The following is a 22,189-nucleotide window of genomic DNA, read 5'->3' on the forward strand; positions in this document are numbered from 1 at the left end:
ATAGATAGATAGATAGATAGATAGATAGATAGATAGATAGATAGATAGAGGGCACAGGGTGAGTTGAAGATGAAGGGGTGATATCTGGAAAATAAAATTAAGGGGTGAGAGAGGATTATACTGGGAGAAGGAGAAAGGGAGAGGTAGAATGGGGTAAATTATCTCACATAAAACAGACAGACTTTTACAGTGGAGGGGAAATGGGGGAAGGTGAGAGGGAATGAGTGGATCTTATTCTCACAGGATTTGGATTAAGGAGGGAATAACATACACAATTGGGTATAGAAATATATCTTATCCTACAGGAAATAAGGGGGAAGGGGATAAGAGAGGGGGGATGATAGGGAGGATGGCATATTGGGGGAGGGGATAATCAGAAGCAAACACTTCTGAGGAGGGACAGGGTCAAAAGAGAGAATAGAATAAATGGGGAGTAGGATACGATGACGGGAAATATACTTAGTTTTTCACAACATGACTACTATGGAAGTGTTTTGCATAACTACACATCTATAACCTGTATTGAGATGCTTGCCTTTTTCATGAGGGTGGGTGGGGAGGGAGGAAGGGAGAAAATTTGTAACCCAAAGTTTTAAAAACACATGTTAAATTTTTTTGTTTATTAAAAAAAAAACAAAAAAAATAAAAAGGACAAGATAGGGAGGCAGGATTCAGTTTACAAAGAACTTTAAACAATTAATAGAGGGTTTCAGATTTGATCCTGGAGGTAAGCAGAAGTCACCAGAGTTCATTCGTAGACAATTGCTGAGTTAGATTGGATTTGGGCCAGACTGTACTAGCAGCTGATTCCCACTCTCATGCTGTCCTCTCTCCCCTTTGCTTTTCCAACATTTGTCTCTTTTTCTTGGGACACATTTTTCTTTTCATTACCTTCTGAAATGCTTCTCTTCCTGAACTTAGGCAACATATCCTAAAGCCCACCTGGATCCTTACTGGATTCCACAAGGTTGAATGGTTTTCTCCCTTCCCAATCTCCCATTAGTCTTGATTTGGCCTTTCCTAATGACAGATGATATTTCTAAGGCACTTTATTACTTACAAATCACTTTATGTACATCGTCTCTTGGGAACCTTTTAAAAAACCCTTCAAGGTAGTTATTTCTGTATCCCTATTTTACAGATGGGAAAACTGAGTCAGTCAGACAGCTAGTAAATATTGAAAATGATTTAAGAATTTACAACATCCTGACTCCAAATCCATCACTCTCCATTTGGTCAGGTTATCTCTAAGAACCCTTCTAATTCCATTTTATATTTCAGTGTTCTCTATGAATATCATGCTTCTTACTAGCTGATAAGCTTACTTGTGTTATTCTGCAGCTGAATGTAACTAATCAAACACTGAACTTGGTGTTAGGAAACCTGAGTCTTTACCTTCCTCAGAGACATATTAGCTGTAGAACTCTATCGCAAACTCAGTATCCTTCTCTGTAAAATGAGAATGACAATAGCACCTATCTTCTATGATGGTTGTGATGATCAAATGATTTATGTAGTATTTATATAGTATACAAAATAGCATATTATAAAACCTAATTATATATTATAACAAATAATACATTTTATTTTCGATATAATAGGTTAATATTTATGTACATCACAGACATTAAAATTCTACGGAGGCACCACTTTATTATCTTTATCATTATCATTGCCATATCCCTAATTCTGTGCACCTTACTGCTTGGTCCTACACTTGGTGGATGTTTACTAGCTTTTTGCCAAATTAAAAAGTTGAAAGATCTGCCTCATCTTCATTGTGGAGAAATCCCACCTCTATCACAAATTTTAAAACTATGATCTTGGTTGATGAGTGAAAGGAAGTGGGCTCCACACAGCAAGGGCAAAGGACTTGCCGATTTTACATGCTAGTCAGACTGAGAAATACTATTCGAACCCAGATCCCTGGTAAATCAGGCACTCAGTGAGCCTTTATTAAATACCTACTACATGCCAGTCACTTTGCTAGACCCTGGGCATACAAAGAAAGTCAAAAGACAGCCTCTACCCTTAAGAAGCTCGCGATGGCATTGCCTGCATAACTGTGGGGCCAGGACGACTATCTCCACTATACCAGTATGTCTTCTCTTTCTTATGTCAAGGTGGATTTAATTGAAAAAGAAAGGGTCTGAATACCAAAGGGGCCAGTGGTGTTTGCTCTGCCTACACGACCCTTTCCCTCTGAGTTTGTGGACACTTTCTGTGGTAGGACATTCATGTTTTCTGTGTGTGTTTGTGTGTGTAAGTGTGTGTGTGTGTGTGTGGGTGTATGTGAGGACAGGTGGATGTTGGGATTATTTGGACAGAGAAGGAATTCTCAGTCATTTTCCTTTTGTTTTCCATCACTTTCTTCCCAGGGCCCAGCACAATATTTCTTTTGTAAGAGTTTCTCAGTTACCAGACCTACTGTAGAAACAAGGGAACATGGATTCATTGCTGGAAGGGAAGATGACCTTGAAGAAGGCCACTGCATCTAATCTTTCATTGTACAGATCCAGAAATTTCAGCCTGGAGAAGTTACATGACCTGGCTAGGGTCACATAGCTAATGCAGCAAATAGGATTTGAACTTTGAACTAGGTTTTCCTGACTTCAAGTCTGGCACTGTCCACCACATCACTCTGCCTCTCAGTGTTTTATTCAACTAAAGAATATTTTTTTTCCTTACTTCCAGAATACTGGAACATATTTCAACTATCAGACCTATGTAAGGTCCTTATCTGAAGGGTAAACAACAGGTGTGTTAATGCAGGAAACAGGTCAAAGTCTAAAAAAGGCATCCATTGACAATGTCTATCCACTGCAGAAAGTTCAAGCACCCAATCACCTATGTATTACCTTTATCAGCTATTCACTGGGAATCACTGAGTGGTATTGGTGCCAAGGGCCCTTTGGGCAAGGGTAGGAACACAGGCATGAGAGGCTGATGGACTTGCTCTGTTTTGTTTTTGTGTGTGCGTGCATGCGTGCATGCGTGTGTGTATGTGTGTGTGTGTGTGTGTGTGTGTATGTGTGTGTGTTGATTGGCTTTTTACATAGCAAGCAATGAATTTATTCCCTTAGAAGCAACTGATGCATCCATTGGGATGCTAATAGAGAATAAAATATTTTTAAAAAGTCTTTAGCTCTATAATTACTGCTAGGAAAGCCTCTGTGGGGCCTATGATCCTAGCTACTTCCCACTTCTTTAATTAACAGACCAGGGCAATGTAGAGCAAGCCTCCAAACATCTGTATTCTCTTTCTCATTCAGACTGACTTGGAGACAGATTGCAAAAACTGAAATGTCATGACATGGTTTCAGATATAATGAATGTTGTAATCAGTTTTTGTAAAAATCAGCAAACCCATTTCTTGTTGCCAGTAGCAATGAATTCCCTTCCTACTAAGTGAGTATATTGACTAGGGTATTTGTCAAAAAACAGTCCCTCTTCCCTATCCCATTGTCCTCTACAGCACAACTCCTGTGCCTATGGCCATAACCCTGCAAATGATACTGGACTTGTTCACATCAATAGATATCTGCTCCTAGCAAAATGCTGCTCCTGTGAGACACACAAGTGCTCATGTCAGGCTGCTTCTGTTTTCCCTACATGGAGGATTGATTTTGTAGCAGCTGTTAATCATCCCAGTAAGTTCCAATTTGGACACTCTTCAGTAGAGAAGTCAGTACTGTGAGCACACGCAAGTAAAGCCAGGAGAATTTCAAATGCTTCTGGAAATGTCCCCCAGCTTGTGGAAGATGGATCCAGAAACAAATTAGCATCACACACTGTGGAGTGCATGGAAGCCAAAGGGGAAAAGCAGGCCTGATTCATGCTGAAGCCTCTAATGAATAGGAAGTCCATCGGGCTCCAGTGGGGCTCCCCAGGAAATGATCAGCAATGTCACCAAGCTAACTGACAAAGACAAGTGGACGTTTATGCCCTCATATAGATTATCATCTAAATGCACTATCAAGGAGACTTTTGCATGGTCATGATTTAATATCCCTCAGCACTAGTCAGTCACTAAAAGCCTGTTACTCTGCCAACTCAGGGGGAAATATGACTCCTTAATTCTGGCCACCGTATATTTTAAGTTATGGGTCTGGAGTGTTCTCCATGTCACCTTGATCATCAGTTTTAACTTGTATGACAACACTCAGATTCTTTACTGAAGAGCACTACCAAAGTGAAGAGGTAGTCCACTCAAGCTTTAATGCTAGTCTTCCTCACGAGGTGGAGATTTGATGTGGCCTCCAGTCAATAGGGTCGAACACAGGCTGGGATCAAAGTCATCTGCCCGTCCACCATCTCGATCTCTCATCTTTGATCAGTCCATTCCAGCCCTCAAGCTCTTTGCTTTGTTACAAGTGCTATGTATTTTTAAATTCTCCCACCTGTCTTATTCCTTAGGTCTAAATTTATCTTGACCAGATGGTGACAGTGTTCTAGAAATTATGCTGAGTAAGTTGAGCCTCCATACTGATTTTATATAATGCAACACCTAGAGACATCCCAGCCTCTTCAGTACAAACTGTGCATCTAAATGAAGCCTTGGAGCCTTCACTTGAATAACCAAATACTAAAGTAGCATCATAGTCTCCAGAGGAGAAAGTGTCCAGACTTGAAAACCGTGTTTGCCAATTGTGACCCTCCTTATCTCCTGACAAAGGGACACACAGAATGATATTAACCCTGTGCCTGAGTGAAAGGTTCTTCTTGAAAGGGAAGCATCTGTCCATCTTGATGTTACAAGCTAACAGTAAAGCAAGACACTTGCTCCCTGGAAGAGGTCATTATCTCCTGGGAAATGCTCATCCCTGAAGGTCAAGTATTCTGCCAGGGAAAGATCATTGACTTCTAATACAGGCTGACATTACATCTTAGAGCAAGTAGGAGTTTATGACCCACATTTCACTATCGGAATGACCCAATTGTTTTCTTTTGCAGTTACTTTGGGAAGATATTTTAGCAGGAATTCTTTGTCCTTTTTGGGAAAAAAAAGTCTTACCACTATTCACTGGATAAACAATAGACATATTTGTCTTTTTTTTTCCCCAAAAGTTTTAAACAAAGGAGAAAAAAAATCCATCTTTAGGGATCCCTTAATTGAGAAGCAATTAGGGATCCTGTGAGCTCTTCCTCTCCCTACCTCCACCACCAACCAGAAAGACCCTCTCAAGAGAACTGAGTCATACAACAACCCAAATCATATTTTACTCTGAACATATTTAACTATTTTAAAAGCTGATTGTATTCTCAATCAGCAGCTGAACTGGGTGATATTATTGCTGTTTCCTTTCCTCAGTCTGATTTATTTTTTTTCATTAGATAGCTCTTTTTAAATTTAATTTGATTTTCACAGTTAGTCTTACAAATCAGCCAGTCACCTGTGAAAGGCAACAGCAGAATGCAGTCCTTAATCAGATTGTCTTAGCTTTGAGAAAGTCAGCATGGACTATCCAACCAAGAGCATTCTACAAGATCTGATTTATTTGAAGAATGAAGTGAATGGAATAAAATTATACTCATTTTAATAAGAAATAATTCCACTTTGAATAATTTCTGAGGTTTTGCATATATAATTATTAACGATTATATTTTAATCAGATTTGATCTTATTTAAATGTATTAAGCTTCCTTAAATACTGAGTGGGATGCATGGAGCAGGGTTTTTTTTTTCTTTTCGTTTTGATATTTGAGTCATTTAAGCAGCCTTGCTTGCCAGTTCTCTTTCTTACATCTGATCACAGGAGCTACCATTCTACTGGTAAAGGAAAAAGCAGTCCTTCAAAATATTCATTACAAGGTAAAACAAAAGTATACAATTATAAGCTAAAGAACTTTTGTTTTCTGGACATCTAGAAAAACAAATATGACTTTTTAAACATGTTTGCATATTTTTAGGAAATTCCTCATTGAAAATAGGAAATAATATATGGCCAAGTATAAGTGATGGGTTGTCAATGTCACTGTAAGATGTTAGGAAATGCAGCCCCTCTTTCAATGGAGTCTTCCAAAAGAGGCTAGATGCCATCGTGGTGTGGATGGAATTCTGTCCCAGGAAATGAAAGGGGAATGTAACTATTCTTTAAGTTCCTGGGAATCCCATTATTTGACTAATTATCTAGTCTCCTACCCTGCCCAAGTTCAGTACACGTGTTTCGTCGTCAGGGACGATGTCACGATGAAACTCACAAAACATGGTAGCCATGAATTAAAGGAGTGACTGCTATGCGTCGGGTCGAGGTTACCCAGACAAAAATGCAACAGGCCCTACGCTCAAGGGGATTACATTCTTTCTGTAAAAACAACGTGTCTGCAAATAAACATAAAATAAATGCAAATTAAGCACAAAGCATTTTGAGAAAGTTATGGGCATGAGTAGCTGGGGGCAGGGGGAGATACAGAAAAGCATTATGTAGGAGGAAACACTTAAACCGAACCTTGAAAGAAATTAGAGGAATTCGAAAATGAGAAGAGCCTACCCACAAAATCTATAAGCGCGGCACCCGCTCAGATGCTCTGAGTGGCGATGGGAATGCAGAGAGTCTTCCTGAAGACATAATTAATCTGCGCCAGGGATCAGAACGGCTCCTTAGGTAAATGAAACTAAATCAACTGTGTGCTGTGTAATTAACTTACAACTCTATTAGTCCAAGTGCAATGTTATTCATTAGACCGGCAAGGAGGCATTCTTTTCTCCAAGAAAGTCCTAATTTGCTAAGTAATGATTAACAATTCATCACCATACCTGATTTACATTATCATAACATGATTGTGGTTCATTTCTTTCTCAGGCAGTTTACTCATCTAGTTCTGAAGGCTGATGTAAAAGTGCATTCATCACAGTGGCTTTGCACCCTGTGAACTCCTTGGCATCAAGAATTACAGACTTCTAAATGTTGTTAACTCTCAAGTTATGTCAGGCTGCATGAACAAGCCAGTCCACTGGACCAGCCCTGAGGCACAGTGGTAATGGTCTATCCACATGCTGCTCCCTCTTTTTTGACGAGTTCTCTGCCCTTTCTTATTCACAACTCTATACCGTCGTAACTCTTACCTTTCCTTTGGTGATCTCCTCCACCTACTCCATACCATGAGGGTTCCTCAAGGCCCTGTCCAAAGCCCTCTTCTCTGCCCTCACTATCTCCTTTGGAAACCCCACTCACTCCCATGCTTTAACTGTCAACTCTATGTTGCTGAACTGGAAATATTTCTCTACCACTTTTTTTATTTTCTGACTGCCTGCTAGGTATGGTCACCTGGATTTTCTGCTGACAATTCAAATCCAGTATGTTCGAAATTGAAATCATGCTCATCCTTGCAAAATCCATTTCTCCCCCTGATTTCCCTTGCTTTGTTGACAGCCCTACCAGCCATCTCAACCAACCTTGTAGTTAAAATTAGCTCCTCCCTCCTACTTATTTCTCATATCACAACACTTGCCACCTTCTGCCAATTTTACCTTCCAAATATCTCTTGAATCCATCCCCTCCTTCCCACTCCCATTGCAACCAACCTTGTTCTGGCCTTGATCTCTCATAGTCCTCCCACCCAGACTACTCCACTAGTCTCCTAACAGTAATAGCGGTATCTACCCTCTCTAAACTATCCTTCGTATTGCTACCAAATCATCTCCATAATAGCTGGCTTCCCTAATGCAAAGCCGCCCCTGCTGTGATTCTTCAAGGTCAGAGAGATGACATGATTTGCCATATGTCATGGCCACAGACTAACAGAGACAGCACAGGAAGAGATCTGCTTGACCCTGAGGCTGCCCATATCTCTGCGTCATATGGCTGCATTGGTGTATTATGGAAGGGCTTTTCAAACAGACAGTGAAAGCCCAGGTCTGGATCCTACCCCCTAAAACATGGAGATGAACCATGCTGATCATGAAATTCTTCGTCCAACAACAAAGTATCAGTCTCCCTGCCTGGAATCCAGAGCCCCAGCTCACCAGGACTCTATACTTGCCAGCATTTTGCTTCTGCTACTTTCTGTCTCCATGCCTTTTTTTCCCATCATCCTCCACCCGCCTCAGTTAGCTGGAAGGAACTGCTCTCCTGCCCAAATCCTTTTCTTGCTTTATGATGCAACTCAGATGCCTTTGTATTCACCTTTGCCTGCTGTCCCCACCCTCAGGGGTTCCTAGGACTTTGGATGTTCCCTTAGCATTTTAATGTGAATCGGTATCATGTGTATCCACACCTGTTCTCCCCTTTTGTATTGATAGCTTCTTGAAGGCAAGGCGGTATGTCTTTGTCCTTAATTTTAATGGGTGTTATGTTCAGTCCTGGCACCATAGAATCAGAGAATCATGGAATTTCTGACCAGCATGGGACCTCAGTGACCATCTACACCAAATCATACAAAGGAGTCCACATGATGTGCTTGTCCAATTTCCGATGGATGACCTCCACAGAGGAGGAACCCACAACCTCCCAAAGCTGACTATCCCACCTTCAGACGGATCCAGAGTGTAGAAAGACAAGAACGAGCTGGAGAGCTTCAGGAATAGGGATGCCAGGATAGGCAAAGCCTTTGAGTTCTGGCCACGGAAGGACTGGTTGAAGAATCTGGGGGTACTTAACTAAGAGAAGGGAATACTCAGGCAAAACACGACCTCTGTCTTCAAGTATCTGAAGGATTGTCATGTGCTTGAGAGAAAAGACTGGTTCTGCTTGGCTCTGCAAGGCAGAGCTTTGAGTGGTGGGTGGGAGTTGCAAAGTGGCTCCTTCTGATCTGGTGTTAGGAAACATTAAAACAACATCTGTAACAACTGCCCTCAATAGCAATAACAGCTATCTGAAAGTGGAATGGGCTGCCTCAGAACTTGGGAAGGGATTATGGACTTGCAGAGAGCCTGCTGTGTGCCATGGACTGTGCTAACCTGCTACGTGCTTTCAAGTCACATTTGAGACTTACAACAACCCTGCAAAGTAGGGACTGTTATCCTTATTTCACAGTGTGGGAAAGCAAGGCAAACAGAGGTTAAACAGTTTTCCCAGGGTTGCACAGCCAATAAGTGGTCAGATTTGAACTTGGGTCTTCTTGACTCCAAGCCCATGCATACTCCAGCTGCCTTTCATGGGTTTTCCCCAAGTGGAGATATTTAAGCAGAGACTGGGCAACCATTTGTTGGGGTGATCATGCAAGTTTGTGGTGAGGAAAGAGTTAGGTGAGAGCAGGGTTTCTGAATCTTTTCTTCTATGTTATGAAGTACTCTGACAATCCAGTGAAGCATAAAGTAAAATAAATAGCATTAGGAAGGAAACCAATGACATTAAAATATAGTCATAAAATAGTTTTTAAAAAAGTTACCAGCTAGGTCTCCCATTAACCCCTTGGCATGAGATGGTTTCTAGGGCTCTATCTATTTCTGCGGTTCTGTGGCTCTGTACCCTGTGGATCACAGGGGTCACTTACCCGTAAGAGTGTTTCATGAATGTGGTTAAACTGATGAATGTTAAACTGATGAATGTTAGATGGCCTGTGAGAAGGGCAAGAATTCAGGCTGATAGAGAAGGAACCAGGAAACACGTGGAAGAGGTGATTCCTGATCATTCACATTCAGAATCACAAATGCAGGTCTCTGTGAGTGTATGTATAAGAGACCTTATGCATGTGCCCTAGCAGCTCTACCTGGAGTGGAGTCATAATACCCCAAGGAGGGAAGGAGTTATTATGCTATACAATTGGAAGTTCTCATAAGTTTATTAGCTGATCTGAAATAGGTTAAGGAAACAGTGCAAAGAGGAGCTCAGAATAGATGAGAGGAGTTTAGCAAGCTAAATTTGATCCAGGAAGGATGATCTGTAAACACCTTGAGAGCAGGTATTATTTCATTATGTATATTTGTACATCTAGTGCCAAGCATAGTGCTTGGCACATAGTAGGTGCTTAGTATGTACTTGTGGATTCTTTGACCAATAAAGAAAATAAATAAATAAATGGGTATGTCATTTTAGGCAGTTGCGTGCTCTTGGATGGAGCATTGGGGCTGGACACAAGAAGACCTCGGTTCAAATCCAGCCTCAGACACTTACTAGTTATGTGACTCTAGGCAAGTCACTTAACCTTGTTTGCCTCCGTTTCCTTATCTGTAAAATGAGCTAGAGAATGACATGGAAAATCCTTGCAATATCTTTGCCAAGAAAACACCAAAAGGGGTCATGAAGAGTTGGACACGACTAAGATGACTGAACAATAACAAAAATGCCATTTAAATCAAATTGGTAGCACATATATATGTATGGCTTAACACCTCATACTAGATTACATGTTCCCGGAGAGATCCCCATCTGAATGATTTTTTTTTAATTCCTCAGTGTTCAGTATAAGGTCTTGCATATACTCAAGGCTTATTGAACATTTGTTAAATGCATGAAATTGAATCAATAATCTATCATTTGTCAGCCATGGGTAGCATAATCTGCCTTGTTTACTGCAGGGGATGGGAAGCAAAATTAAGTGCAGATCCTACCCTCAAGAAGCTTCTATTTTAGTCGTGAAGCCAAGATGTTAACAACATAGGGAGCAGGAAGGACAAGACAGAATGATCAATCACTTGGTTGTTGTCCATTCTGAAAGAGGACCAAAATGACATCACTCTGTCGGGGTCAAGGTTCAATGGGTCTGACTGTGACTGATCAGACCAATACAAGCTCGGAAGTCTGCTACAGGTTGGGCACAAATAGTCCACATGAACATCTGGAGTGGAGATGGCTCTAAATGTGTGCATCTCACATTTCTTTTGAGCTACTGCAATTCTGCTTTGCTCATAGAGCACAGAGCCTTCTTTGATGGGGACATGCCATACTGAGCGGTATTATGCCAATGTCTCCTATGTCTCACAATTGATGCTAAAGTTCTTCAGAGAGACTTTGATAGTGTCCTTGTGTAACTTCTTCTGACCTCTATGTGAGTGCTTGCCTTGTGTGAGTTCTACGTAAAATAGTTTTGTAGACAAACACATGTTTGGGATTTGAACAATAATGCCAGCCCATCCAAGTTGTGCTCTCTGTAGTAGAGTTTGAATGCTTGGCAGTTCAGCTCAAGAAAGGACCTCAGTGTCTGATACCTTCTCCTGCCCGGTCATCTTCAGAATCTTTCTAAGATAATCCAAATGGAAGCAATTCAGTTTCCTAGCATGGTGCTGGTGTACTGTCCAAGTTTCACAGACATATAACAACAAGGTCAGCACAAAAGCTCTGTTGACCTTCAGTTTGATAGGCGGTCTGATACCTGTTCTCTCCCACACTTTCCTTTGGAGCCTCCCAAACACTGAGCTAGCTCTGGCAATGTGTGTGTCAATCTCATTATCTATTTCAAAAATATTAATTGTATTGTTAGTGAACAGTTGATATTCCTAACAAAGGAGGTCCCAGCCCTAGAGGAGGCAGAAAAATGAAAGAAAAGAACTAGAAATTTGTGAAGGAATAAATAGGAAACAGAATCACAAAGAGGCCTTTGAAAGGAGGAGACAAAAGGCAGGAATGGAAGGAGCCTGGAAGAGATTGATACCTAGTGGTCGTGAATGTTTGGTAGTCTACAAGTACGGGCAATTCTCTGCTGCTCTTCAAGCCTCAGTTTCTTTATTTGTGAAATGAAGGTTTGGGACCACATGGTCTTGAAAGTATTCTCCAGTTCAAATATTAAGATGCGTGTGTGTGTGTGTGTGTGTGTGTGTGTGTGTGTGAGTGTGATAAGGATGAAGATAGACCATAAACTCCTGGAAGGCAAGGATTGTTTTATTTTTGTCTTTGTACATCCAATATTTAACAAGGTGCATGGCATACAGCAGGTACTTAATAAATACTTGTTGGTTGATTGTGAGTGATTGCTAATCTAATGGGAATGAGAAAATGTGAGAATGTTCTGAAAAATTAGACATAAAAGAAGCTTGGCATCGGAAAGAGGTAGCATCTGACAGTAGAAATAGAAGTGGGAGGGAGTGAGGCGGGTGGTGGGGGGAGCAGAACTGACATTTGGGAGAACGCCTAGAAAGCAGAAAGAGGAAAAAAAAGGAAAGACTGGTGGAAAGAAAGAAAAAAAAAACACCCGTGTGATGGGCCTGGAAAGCAGAGAGGGATACTAGTCTAAAAGAAGACACAGCACTGCTCAGGAATTTCACATCTTGTCCTGGGAAGGTTTCCTGCCAAGAATCAGCACATGGAAGTGGTGGGTTTTTTTTTTCCTCTCAATTCACTCGACAGCATGTTTAATTACCCCAACAATCTTCACTGACTGATCTGACTCTGGATTATTATTTTGGAGGAAATTGAGAACCCGCAGAACCAAACGTTCAGAGGTGTCCTCTTTGGAGACTTTGGTTTTCATCTGGTACTTCAGGTATAATTCTGTGTAAAGCGTAATTGGCATTTCCCCATCACCAGTATGGGGAGGTCTCCCAACGTGTCATAATGCACATTTTCAGATTCCTCAAACCATGCAGAGTTGGATGGAAACCCGTTAGTCCAGCTGGACCTCATGTCGCTCCCATTCATGTACTCTTGCTTCTAATCAAACTGGGTTATCGTCCATCCCTTGTACTCATCTGGCTGTCATTTTTCACCTTAGCTCCTTCTGCCTCCTCTGCCTGGAATGCAGCAGCCCTAAGGAGCCCCCCCCCAGGCAACTCCTGGGAGCCCCACAAGCCCTTCCTTTGAAGTACTCCCTTTCCTTAAAGGCTCAAGTCAGAAGTCACTCACCTCTTCCATGAACGTCTGGTATTTAATGCCCTCTGTAACTCCCACTCCCCACACACCTGTTTCCAGTCTTTCTCCACCTCATACCTTCCTCCTTTAGTTATTCAAACAGCCAGTAACAATGGCCTCCACACTATTTCTTGCACAAGGCTCATCTCCTGACTCCAGGCATTTTCCCTGACTGTCTCTAATTCCTCATCTCTACCTCCCAACTTCTCAGATTTCCTTTAAGTCCCAATGAAAATCCCACCTTCTACAAGAAGCTTTTCCTAATCCCTCTTATTTCTAGTATCTTCTCCCTGGTGATTATTTCCAATTTATCATTTCAGAACTTGTTCATAATGGTCCACATGCTGTCTCTCTCATTAGGCTGTGATATCTTTGAGGGAGGGGACGATCATTTGCTTTTCTTTGTGTCTTCAGCACTTAGTACAGTACCTAGCAAACAGTAGGTGCTTTATGAATGTTTATTGCCTGACTTCCTCCAATCCACCCCCCCAAAAGTGATATCTCTTTCCTTAAGCTATCTTATATCATGTTTTCTAGACATGACCCTTTCCCCTCTCATATTCAACCTTACACTATGCTTATATGCATAGATGTTATATTTCCTCCATTAGGCTGTAAATTTCTGGGGAGTAGGGTCTGTGTTGTATCCATCTTCTTGGACATAGTGAGCATAGCCCATCATTGATACTTAATCAATGTTGATTGGGGCAAATTTGGTTGCAGAGTAATAATAGAATTTTTTCTTTTGTGAGAGGCTGGTTTGCCATGTGCAGGGCATAGTAAACACTCTTCCCCACCAAGGAGAAATGAGAATTTCGAAACATAATTTCTCAAAACAAGGGAAGGGAATTCTGAGGACAGAATGTGATGTGGACTCTTGGAAAGTCATTCATGGGCCTCTTTGTACACACTTACAAACAACATAAGAGCACCTTGTTACTGAAAAATCAAAATCATTCTGAAACTCAAAAAAAAAAAACCATCATGAGCTTTAACAGGGACATTTTAGAAATAAAAATCAATATTGATTCAACAGGCTCTTTACCTCTGAAAGCCACAAGTGGCCGTAGGATTTTAAAGGCACTTACTGAAGAAATTAAAAAAAAAAGCAGGCAGGATGGAGCAAGGAACAATGTTTGGGAAAGAAGGGACTTAGAGGAGAAATGGGCAGTCCTTGGAAACAGGGGTTCCACAGCAGAGGGAGGCATATAGCTCTTGCTGTCTTTTGTGGAAATAGATGTTATTATTATTAATATTTTTTTTGGTAAGGAAATTGAGGTTTAGTGACTTGCCCAAGGTCACACAGCTAGTACGTGTCAAGTGTTTAGTCTGAGGCCGAATTTGAACTCAGGTCCTCCTGACTTCAGGGCCAGTGCTCTATCCACTGCGCCACCTAGCTGCCCTATTATTATTATTTTTTTTGTTACAATATGGAGAGAAGGAGGAGGGGGAGGGGAGCACCCTGCCCTTCACCCACGGATTTTCTGGGGACCCTCTCTTTTCTGGAATATACGGTACTGCCTACGCTAAAGGAAAGTGATTGGTTGAAGGGAGTGAGTTAAGAACCTTTACCTTCCCTTCACTACACCTTTGGAAATCCCATATCCTTGATTTGGACTGATAGAATCTGACATTTTGAATGAGCAAGAACCTCTGGGTTGTAGAACAAGCATGGACCATGTTGCATTCTCTTAAGTTTAAATATTTATACTCATCCTTCACCATATAGAGACACTTGGTTTACACATTTTGACTTTAACATTCAATAATATTGCTAACTGCATGATGTACTTTTTAAAACTATTGATATCTTTTATTTCCACATCCCGGTCATTTCCAAATATATCCCTGCCTTCTCCCCTATGCATAGAACCATCCCTTATAACAAATTAGCCACAGCAAGGACAACTACCACACGGATGGGTGGGAAGGCTGCCGCTAAGTCTGAGAGAAGGGACAATATTCCATATCCATGGTCCCCCCCCCCAACAAAAAAGGAGCAAAGCATCTTTTTTCATCTCTTTGTGGCCAAACTTGTCTACCAGACTTCCTCCCAGCTCCTGTGGAATACCAGACCTCACAGCATCATTCCCTTCCTCACATTTGTTCTTTAGCCCCAAGGATTCAGTTGTCCTTTGCTTCCGATTGTGTAACATTCTTTCTCCCTCTTCTCTCCTGACTCAGCTTCTGTTTCCCCTCTCTCCTCAGATCTTTTCTTTCTTGATGTTATACTGTAGGCCATCTTCTGTTTTCTTTAAAAGAATACCCCACTGTCCCTGGAACCTGGATTGTGGAGACACATTCCATGATATCCCCATATTCTCTCTTAATAGTGATCAAAGGGTTGGGGTTTGGGGAGGGAGAACTGGGCAGAGAAGGGATTGGAAGAAATAAAAAATAATAATAACAACCAAAGACCTGGGAATGAAGTTGGCAGATTGCTAAGCTTGGTGACCAGTGCAAATCTTGTATTGTGCAGAACTGAATTCACTGGTATTTCCCTTACTGGTTGTTAGGTCTCTCTGAGAGTTAGACGTGGTCAGATGAGAAGGAGCTGGCAGTGTCTCAGCTTGTCAGCAGAACTGGGTCTGATTGGCCACCTAATCCTAGAATGTGGAATTAATGAAATAATTAAAATTTCACTAATGGGTCATTAGTGGTCTCAGCTTTATGAGACCCTTAGCGATAATTGGGGTCACCCTGGAGAATCACCAAGCTGGGGATAGACTATGTCTGCCCTGGTACAAAGAATTCAGTAGCATGGCCATTCTCAAAGACTTTCAGACTGCCATTTAATAAACTGTCTGTCCCCTATTTCAGAAGGTGACATCCCTCCATCGGGGGGACACTTACTTGACTTTTTGCTAGGTTCCCCGTCGTGCACTGAGCCATCCACTTGTCTTCCCTCCAATGACGAGCAATTCTGTCTGGGTTCTCTGGGGAGAGGAGGTCTTCTTTTTTCATAATTGCCTCTTCAGTGGTTAGCACAATACCCAGGACATAGCTGGTATTAAATCAATGCTTGTGGATTGTTTGATCTATCACCCTGGTGTACAATCAGCCAATCAATAATTGTTCTTAAAGTGTCTGCTATATATGAGATGCTGTGCTGGGTGATGGTGCTAGAAACAAAGAAACAGGCCCTGTCTGGAAGCAGCTTTGTATGGGGACTTTCCTCCAAGACCCAGTTTTTATGGGTCTCTCTCGTATCTGCCTGTTGGAAAGTTAAAACCATTTTCTGTAATTCCTTTCTGCTCCCACAGGGCCCAGGCCATGGTGTCATAAAGCAGTCATGGCACATGCTCGCAAAGTGGTTGGTCAATCCATCACCAGCGTCCTGCCTTCAGCAGAGGTCCTCATAGCTCCTGCAGAACTCTTCCCCCTTGCAAACACGCCTGTCACTGTTGGGGGCACCCCTATTCTCTCTGTTACCTAGACTCACCTCGCACTCTTGGTGTTCTCAGTTCTTCACTGCCATTCACACTCAATCTTGTCATTATCACCTGGAGGGCATTTCTCTTCTTACCACTCACACCGCGTCACCTGAGTTCAAGCCCTTCTCACCTTACTTTTGGACTAGAGCAATAGTCATCTAACTATCCTTTCCCCAGTCCAAGATGTTTTCCACTCAGCTGCCAAAGTCAGTCAGTCAACTAGCATTTAGTAAGTGTTTAGTAGGGGCCATGCACTGGGCATACAGATACAAGAATACAAGTTCCTATCCTCAAGTGGCTTATATTCTAATGAGGAAGGGTGGAGGGGTACCCTCTTTCCATCAAGGGCCCCAGGACACATTTTTCTGAAGCACAAATCTATGTCACTCCTTCCCTCCTCAGTAATCTCCAGTAGCTTCCAATTACCTTTGGGATCAAGTGTAAAATCTTCTTAATGGCATTTAAAGTCTTCACAACCTACCCCCCTCTGCCTTTCCAGTCTTCTGACACCTTACTCCCCCTCCCATACACTCCCCCATCCCCATACTTTGGTCTACTCACAGTCCCTCAAAGATGGCAATGCATGTTCCTCCTTGGTGCCTTTGCATTGGAATGTTCTCCATCCTCTCCTCCACCTCCGAGGGTCCTTGGCTTTCTTCAAGATTCTGCTCAAAACCCACTTTGTGTAAAAGCCCCTGCTACCCCCATCCACCCCAACTACCACAGGGCTTTCTCCTCTGAGATTACCTCTCTCCTCTCCTCTGTATCTCTGTATCATGTATGTTTGCACACTATCTCCCACATTAAAATGTGAGCTTCTTAGGAGAGCAGGGGGGATCATTTTTTATTTTGTTTATTTTCTTTTTCTTTCTTTTTCTGTTTAGTTTCTCCAGCACTTGGCACAGAATAATTGTTGACTGAGTGACCACCTGACTTATAGTGGCATCACAACTGACCTTTGGTCTTTTACCAGTCATGATCTAGCCAGCAGGACTGTGGTCAATGACTGTGGCCAATAGTTGATGTTCTATTGACGAAGCTTCCAGTTTATATTTAAAGTAGGATATGATAGAAGCCAAATGACTTGGTAAGTCATGTCACAGAAAATGGCTTCATAGGACCTGGATCCAAATTCCACTTTCACTGTTTCCTGTCCCAGTGACCTTGGGCAAGACACAGAAGCTCCTGAGCCTGAGGTTCCTCAAGTATAAAATGAGGCTGTTGGCCCCGAGGGCTGCTGAGTACCCTTCAATCTCTAGATCCACGAACTTGTGAATTGGGAGAGATTTCAGAGGCTGTCTCTGACACTGCTCAGGTGTGTTGTCAAAGGGATTATATGTCACATTTAGGTTCAATGAAATAGTCCCTGAGGTCCCACTGAGTCAGTGATTCTGAAGACCCAGGGTCCCCACCAGGCTACATTGGAGCCCATGTCTAATGGAAGGCATTGCTCTCTCATGTAGTGAAGATAATTCAGTGCCAGGGCACTGTCCACAATATAGACACCTCTCTTTCACTTCAGGAGCAATAGAGCAAATTACGAGAATGTGCTGGGTGAGATATGAAACCAAATGGAAAGAATCATGTTTATCTTCTGAGAGTATTCTGATCTCTTCCTCATGTCTAGAGGTGCCTAGGCAATAGTGTTGTGTGCCATCTGTGGAGAACAGATGAAAATTGTCACCTTGGGTTCTGTGTTCTTTGCGGTTAATTTTTTGGGTTCAAATTTAGAGTGTTTGGTTAATTATAGGACATGCCTGGTTGCTTCATAAAAGGAAAAAAAGAAGTACTGTTAGCTACAAAAATCTATATTTTTTTTTAAAAAAAGAAAAGTTTAGGCCACGATTTTTCTGTGAGAGTCTTTGCTTTGAGAAATTCTATCATTCCAGAGATGATTCAACAAGGGGAAGGGTGGTCAGCTCTGTGTCGGTGTTAGACCAAACAGCTATCATTCACTTTCCCATTTTCCTTGGGGGTGGTTCCTCTACCAGTGGAGGCTTCTGCTACTCCCTAGCTAGTTCTTGCTAAATATTTGGAATGTGGCCACTAAGAAAGCTAATGTGATCCTGGGCTCCATTGAGATGAATCAGTCCCTAGAATAAAGAGATGGCTGTCCTGTTGGACTCTTCCTCTGTTAGACATTGCTAGGAGGGTCACTGGGCCCTCTAGGAAGGATGTTGCCAGACTGGAGAGGGTCACGAGTCTATGCCTGATGAGGGTCCACTGAAGGAATGGGGGGGAGAGGCATCCTGGAGAAGACAAAGCCGGGGGTGGAGAGCAGAGACCAAAGAGCTTTAGTCCAGTCCTTGAGGGACTGAAGTTTTCAAAAGGGGCTCTGAGTTCAAATTTATGGACGACCACTATCAACATGTGTGATCTTGGGCAGCGCACACTTCGCTTGTCTGGGACACTGCTCCATCATGTGTAAAAGAAGGTCACAGGACAGTGTGAGCTTCCCAGCTCTGGACTGACAGACCCCAACCTGTAGAGAGGGAGATCAAGGCTCTAGGTGAGGGCAGCATGACCAAAGATAAAACTACCAAGAAGCAGGCAGGTTGTTCTGGGGGGAGGTGTTCTCTTCTGGTCATTGTTACGCATAGACTGGGGGCCTGCTTTTGAGTAAGCTGTGGTGGCTGTGTTTACAGGTATAAGTTGGACTAGATGCCTGCAGAGCTCTCTTTAAGTTCTAAAGTAATCTGTGATTCTGTGAATGAATGAATGAATACATTCCCTGGATAATGACTAAAAGTCCTCTTCTGTTTCTTGGGGTTTCTGACTCTGTTTTTTGTCCCTTGATGCTCAGGGCCCTCACAAATGAATGAAATCCCTTGTTTCTTTCTGACCTATTAAGATGATTTAGAAAACTTTTTTTTTTTTCTAAAGGAGCAACTAGGTTACAGGGTCTGTAGAGCTCTGGGTCTGGAATCAGGAAGACCTGAGTTCAAATCTGGCCTACACACTTACTAGCTCAGTGATCCTCAGCAAGTCACTTAACTGCATTTACCTCAGTTTCCTCATCTGTAAAATGGGGATAATAATAGCACCTACCTCCCAGGGCTGTAGTGACGATCAAATAAAATAACATTTGTAAAGCACTTAGCACAGTGCCTGGCACATAGCAGGAAATGTATAAATGTTATTCATGTAAATATTGTTAGTTATATAAAATGTTATTTATATAAATGTTCAACATCACCATCATCATCATCATAATTATTATTACATTTCCCAAAATGTAGTGGATAAAAGATCATAGTGCATAGAAAATAGCCATAGAGTTGGGGCAGGCAGGTGCAGATGGAAGATTGAAGTCTTTAAACAGTCAGTCAGCAAACATTAGTTAGTTGCCCAGGAGTACAAAGGAAGGCATAAAGCCATCTCTGCTGTCTGGGAGCTCCCAGTCTAAGAAGGAAGACATCGTGCAAACAGCTACGCTTGGGGCAGAGACATCAGAAGGCTTCCCATTGGGAGATGGAGGGTCTGGAGCCCAGGGTCCCAGGGCTGAAGAGTACGTGGTTGGGGATGAGAAACTTAAGGTGTAACAAGCAAGGAAAGGTAAAAGGGGCCAGGTTATGAACGGCTTTAAAAAGCCAAACATGATTCTGTATTTGAGCCTATGGGAAAAGAGGGAGCCCCTGAAGGTGACTGGATAGGAAGGCTGGACTTGAATCTCACTGCTGAGTGGAGGAAGGATCAGCACGGGGAAAGACTTGGGCAGAGAGACCCCCAGGAGCCATTGCTCCATTGCCCAGGTGTGCAGTGATTAACCACAGGCTTTGGTAACTGATTGAATGTAGGGGATGAGAGAGAGAGTCTAGGATGACGCCCTGCTTGTGAGCCTGAGTACCTTGACAGCGATAGAGAAGATAAGAAGGTGGGAGGGTTTGTAGGAAAGATGATGAGGTCGCTTTTGAACATATTGAGGTTAAGATGTCTATGAGACATCTCAGAGAGCTGGTTAGGGCCTGAGGCAAAATGGGCTTCCTGCTACTAGAACTCCCTCCATCCACTCTAATGTGATCAAAGTTCCTTTCAGGTCTGGGACTAACCCCCAGTTGTTAGGGCTTATTGGAGAACAGACTCTGGCTTCTGAAACCAAAGAAAGACAGGACAACTGGGACATAAGGAACATGTCACTCTCAGAAACAAGCAACTGTGCTGATTTTGGAAGTTATGCCATTAATAACTGTAGCTTGAGTCAAATGACATTTCCTGTCTTAGGAGGGTTATTGACATTTTGATATAAGGCAGAGACCTTTAATGAGAACTCAATCAAAGGCAATATTTGGGGAACGACGCATGAATGCATAAATATTAGCTCACGAAAGGGGACTCTAGTCCAGTTATGCCTTTGCTTTCTGGGGAGCTGCTCAGGCTCAAAGGTTAACAAGATGGAAAATGACTACCAGTCCTTTCTCACTTGTCTGTGTAATTACCGCAGACTAATTGTAGAAGACAATGTCTGAAACTCTTTTGCGGTGTAATTTCATCCAACTACCAATCCCAAAATTTCCGTGGAGATGGAGTATGCCACATTAGGCAACCATGAGTATTACTAACACAAAGTAAACCATTTGGGAAACCCTTGAAAATGAATTACTGTCTTGGAATTGTTGGTGAGACAAACAGTGACATGATATTGAACCTTCCAAATGAAGAGAAGACGTTCAGGGTCAGGGAGTCTCTTTCTCTTCTTTGACAGAGTTTGCCCTCAATCATTCCTGACTCAGGACACATTTGGTTAATTGCTCAAAAAGAATTTTTTTGAAAGACCAACAACACATATGATGGCATGTTGTTGACCAGGTCTACTGGGCATTATGCCCAGAACTCTTTTAATAACTTCCAGGGTTCTTCAGCACAGGCTGATAAATTCTACAATCTGCTTCAGATCTCAAATGGGTACTTCTTACTTCTAGAACTTATCAGAAATGGGACTTCCAGGGGAAAAGCCCTAGAATTCCTGTCTCAAGCCTTGGGTTCAAACACCAGCTCTTCCACCTTATGATAGGTGGACAAATTACAGAATCAATCGGTGACTTAGTTTCCTCTTCCGTTAAATGAAAATTAGAGCATATCCACTGCTTTTTCCAATGGGCTGCTTTCCAAGTCACGTAAGATGGGTATTGGTGAAAGACAGTACTAGGTAGCACTCCAATAGAATGGCATTATTCCATTATCATTATTGTCGTTGATGATGACATTGCTGTTACACAAAGGTTCACACAAGAAGAAGTAGGCTTATCAAAGGCATATTAATGTGCACAGATGATCTCCAGTGCACGGTCCAAATCAAAGATGGATTCCTCATGGATGGTTTAGGCCTCCCGATTTGTGTCCATGTTTACTCATGGCATTATTATGATTTCATTAAGCCAAATTATGTGGCCAAGCTTCCTAAACGAGTTTCACTATCAAGTTCAACCTAACAATTCACATGGTAAAAACCAAGGGGATGAAAAACACATTGGCATAGATGTGAATATCCAGTTATATGGATGGCCTATAGAGCCTATCCATCAATATCCGGTGTAGATGCTGCACAGAACTGAACAAGAGGAGGGGGCATCACAGATGGACTCCATGCAACTGCAGCTGTTTGAAGGACCCCAAACTCTAAGAAAAAGGGCCTTCTTTTGACCATCATGCTTTGGATGTTGTTGTATGGGTATGAATCATGAAACGCTATCCCCTCCGAAGCATTCAAGTGGACAGTCACCCAAATAAATGTATGATGTGGGGATTTCACTAATACATTATTAGGGAAAACTGAGTGAAATGCCACCATTGGTGAGCTCAGCGTGGCCTAACTAACTGGCAATAATGCTACTGGGCCAAGAATCCTCCACTGAAGCCCATCTCCATTCACCATCCAGTGAGCCCCGGAGCACAGTAGCTGCTGGGAACCCTTCCAACTCTTCCTGGGGCTATGTCCCCATTTTCTGGTCTCGGTTTTCTCAAAAGGATTAAACAAGGAAGTGACCAAGTACTCTTTGAACCATCCACTAGGCATCGTGTGGCAACCCATGC

General features: G+C 42.3%; 1 protein-coding gene across 1 annotated transcript in view; it reads left to right on the forward strand.

Annotated features, from left to right (window-relative positions):
- DGKB (diacylglycerol kinase beta) overlaps nucleotides 1-22,189 on the forward strand; it is a 575,035-nt gene that overhangs the window by 232,999 nt on the left and 319,847 nt on the right. The gene's annotated exons all lie outside the window — the stretch shown is intronic.

The sequence above is a fragment of the Vombatus ursinus genome, unplaced genomic scaffold (assembly GCF_900497805.2).
Source record: "Vombatus ursinus unplaced genomic scaffold, bare-nosed wombat genome assembly UNPS02014799.1, whole genome shotgun sequence".
NCBI classification, from domain to species: Eukaryota; Metazoa; Chordata; class Mammalia; order Diprotodontia; family Vombatidae; genus Vombatus; species Vombatus ursinus.